Source organism: Fukomys damarensis, unplaced genomic scaffold, assembly GCF_012274545.1.
Source record: "Fukomys damarensis isolate Sample0158 unplaced genomic scaffold, DMR_v1.0_HiC HiC_scaffold_9, whole genome shotgun sequence".
Taxonomy (NCBI): Eukaryota; Metazoa; Chordata; class Mammalia; order Rodentia; family Bathyergidae; genus Fukomys; species Fukomys damarensis.
This window is the reverse complement of record NW_022900921.1, coordinates 41,666,449-41,670,322: the sequence shown is the minus strand read 5'-3', so window position 1 is coordinate 41,670,322 and position 3,874 is coordinate 41,666,449. Positions and strand designations below refer to the sequence as shown.

Sequence of the window (3,874 nt, the reverse complement as noted above, 5' to 3'; positions counted from 1 at the left end):
GCCAAGCCCCCCATTTCTTCCTGTCCTCCTGTTACTCCCTACCTGGTACAGCAGTGGCTGATGTGCTTGGTGTTGTCCCTTGCAGTAGCCCAAGGCCATGAGACTGTAACTCTTCATCAGTGCCTTAGTTACTTTCTATTTGTTTTATTTTTTAGAAACAGGATCTCACTATGTACTCCAGGCTGGCCTTGAACTCACTATGTAACCCAGACTGGCCTCCAGGTCACAGCAATTCTCCTGCCTCAGCCTCCCTAGTGCTAGGATTACAGGTGTGCAGCACCACACCTAGCTCCCTTTCATGTTTTATAGATGGGGAAACTAAGGCTGCAAAACCTCCCAGGCCCTCACAGCAGGGAAGCAGCAGAACTAGGTTTAGAGTCCAGCCCTCAGCCTCCACACCTGCAGATCCATGCTTAGGCTGTCTCAGTAACCTCTGGGGCAAGGAGCTTCCCACTGGGTCACAGAGAGATGGAGGGCCCTGCCTTCCTCTGGCATCATCTCATTGCGAGTACAAGCGAGAAAGTGCTTGATAGACCAGATCTGCTGACTACAGTGGCAGGGGCTGCAGAGTGGAAGAGGGTCAGAATCAGTGCCTGGGGCAGGAATGGGAAGGGCTGAGGCTGAGCTGGGGCAGGACTCCTGCAGGGGTCCTGCAGCTCCCCAGTGCTTCAATTTCCTGGAGAGTGCCAGGCTCCAACCAGTAATTCCTGTTGTTCCGCTGGATACCAGGGCCGTTCCTGGAAATGCTCCTTTCTGGCCTCAAGCTTCAGAGGGCTCTGGACACTGCTCAGAGCTGGAACACAGAGCCCCTCCCCATGGTAATTCAGTCCAGGCACAAGCAGAGGCACCAAAAAGGTAGTAATAAGCACTCTGGAGGAAAATAAAACCAGATAGAGGGAGAGGAAGCATGGGAAAGGAGTTGCTTCATAAATAAGGGTGGACAGAGGATGAGGCCTCTGAGTGCAGATGTGAAGGAGGTAGGATGTGCTGCTGGGGAGAGTACTCTGAGTGGAAGCCACAGCAAGAGCAAAGGCCCTGGGGTAGACAGAGCCTTTTAGGTTGGAGGGAAACAAAGCAGTGGGTGTGGCTGGTATATAGGGCTGGGGTGGAACAGCAAGAGGTCAGACAGGTGAGAGAGCTTTGGGCACAAGAGAAACAGAATCTGTTCTGTAAAATTTTCCAAAATTGTGCTGGCTGCTGAATGGAGCCTAGACTTGTCAGATTTGAGGAGGAAGATTTCACCTTCTTGCAGTTTGTCATGGAGTGATTCAGTCAGCATTGGTGGCACCCAGGACAGCCAGTAGGATGCAGGGCGTGTGAGGGGAAGGCGGTGGGTGCTGAGGAGCTGCCTCAACCTAGCAGGGGAACATAGGTGGAGAGGGTTGGGGAGGAAAGCGAGAGTTTGTTTCAGCCCCAGGCCACCTCTTGCAACACAGTGACAAACCCTTTCTCCCACTGTGACGACAGGGGCCTCAAGCAGCTGAAACAAGGAGGATAAAAGTTGGCATGTAGTAGAACAAGGCTAGCCTCAGCCCTACCCCACTGTGTGTTCATGCATTTCCCTAACAAATACTTACAAAGTCCCTGTCAGCTGCCAAGCAGGGTGCTGGGCCCTGCCAGCTTCCACCATAGCCAGGGAGGAGAGCAGATAAGAAATAAAAATTTGCTGGGTTGTGGTGAAGTTCACCTGTGATCCCAGCACTCAAGAGGCTGAGACAGGAAGATCTCTGTGAGTCCCAGTCCAACCTGGACCACAAAGTGAGACTCCATCTCAAAAAAAAACAAAAAACAAAAAAACCGAATGGGGCAACTCTGCAGTGCAGGACATGGCTCAGGTCACTTGATGGACTTAAGGAAATGGCCGCCTCCCCTGTGCAAATGGGACATGACCAGCCTGTGGGCAGGAGAGGCACCTGCACCTGCCTCTCTGGGGTCTGAGTCTCTGCCTGGCCAGGCCAGTGGAGGCCTGTCTAGGGTGATCATTTGCTTCTGACCCCCAGGAATCTGCTCTGTCAGGCTGTGGTTGCTGAGGTGGCCCCTTGGCCACCTGGCTTGGAGGGTTTGGTTTGGTCTCAGCCCCACAGGGACCCACAGGTCCCGTGTAAGCCCAGATCCTACAGAGTGATTTGGAGGAGGCCAGCGAGCTGGAAACAAAAGGAAATTAGCAGTTAGGTCAAAGCCGGCTGGTTGAAGCTTGCTAAGGTGAGCACAGCCAGGCTGTTTTCATGGATGGAGAGGAAAAACACAGGCGTGAGCCAGCAGGCCACTGTCGTGTGCTCTCCCCGCCAGCCCCGCCCAGGGCCCCAAAGCAGGGAGAGTCAGCTGGGTGGGGCCACCCGCCTGCCCCCGAGGGCCACTGTGGGGTGTAGGCTCCTGGAGCTTGCACAGCTGTGAGGGTGAGCAGACTGCACTGTTTTGGAAACTCTCCCCAGACAGAGGCTACGCAAGATGCCGCAGCCTGAAGGCAGCCTCTCCTGCCCACAGCCTCGTTCCTCCTGCCCTTGGCCCCATTCCAAAGCAGTCAGACACTGGGCAGGGAAACCCTGGCCCTCACCTTGGGTGCCCCCAGCCCAGCTGCCCTTGCAGGTTGTGAAGATATTTCAGGCCAAGTTGGCAAGCAGGTGGCACGGGTGAGTCACCTCAGTAAGCCAGGTGTGTAGCAGGGCTGGACCCAAGCAGGGAGCAGGCCAGGGGCTCTGGCCTCTTGCCCATGGCCATGCTACACCTGCTAGATCTAAACAGTGGGTGCCTCTGTGAGCCCCTGGCTCTGCCCCTGTGCTCCGCAACCTCCCCGCCTCAGGGCTGTGTGGATCCCTGAGGAGCCAGGCCCAGACCCCACCTGCTTCTGCCCAGCTACACCTCAGTGAGCTCAGGGGCTCTGCCAGGCTGTCCACACCTAGTGCATGGCTGTGGCCATGAGGAGGGTCTGTTGCAGCCCCAGGGGGTGCAGGTGGACCACATTCCCTCCTAGAGACAGTAAGCTTATCAAAAGGGTGGGCAGTTTCTTCAAAAACTAAATGGGGCCAGGTGTGGTGGTACATGCCTGTAATGCCAGCACTCTAGGAGGCTGAGGCAGGAAGATTACAAATTTGAGCCCAGCCTAAGCAATTTAGCAATTTAGCAAGACCTTGTATCAATACATACATACATAAAGTAATAAAAATAGAAAGGGTTGAGCTGGAGATTTAGCTCAGTGGCACTGCGCCTGCCTTGCAACCAAGTCCTGAGTTCGATCCCTGGTACCAGGCAAAAAAAAAGAAAGGGCTGGGATGTAGCTCCGTGATAGCTTGCTTAGCATGTACCAAGCCTTGGGTTCAATCCCCAGCACCACCAAAACCCCCACTTAATTGGAAGGCAGAGCAGTGAGTAGATTAAGTGCCACATTCTCCAGATGCTCTTGGGGCCCACATCGGGACAGGGGGCCCAGCTGAAGACATAGTTGAGACAGTCAGAGGAAATCAATCCCAGGTATCGGAGGGTAATGAGTTTTTGGTCACTTTGCTGGATGGGAGATGTCACTGTGGTCACAGCAGGGGCCATTCCTTTTCTGTCTTGTGCTCCATGGGCAGAGTGACTGGGGTTTGAATGGCTCTGAAGTCCTGAGGCAGGGAACGGTGTGGTGGGACAGGGGAGAGGCCGACTTGGGCATTGCCCTGGTGATGGACTTCTGGAACCAGATACAGTCTCTCCACATCCTGGACCAAGAATGCCACAGTGACAAGTTCGGTGCAGGCTGGCAAAGGAGGAGCAGCTTGGGTGGGCAGAGCTTGCTCAGTGATGGGGACCTTGCTCTGCCTCTTGTCCTTCAGGAAATAGATTAAAACCCTTGAGTCTTAAAAGACCTTTTTCTTCACTTTTCCTCCCTCCCTCCCTC

At 54.5% G+C, this 3,874-nt stretch overlaps 1 protein-coding gene across 7 annotated transcripts in view; it reads left to right on the top strand.

The window, feature by feature from the left end:
• Fam178b (family with sequence similarity 178 member B) overlaps window positions 1–3,874 on the top strand; it is an 87,124-nt gene that overhangs the window by 67,936 nt on the left and 15,314 nt on the right. The window lies entirely within an intron of this gene.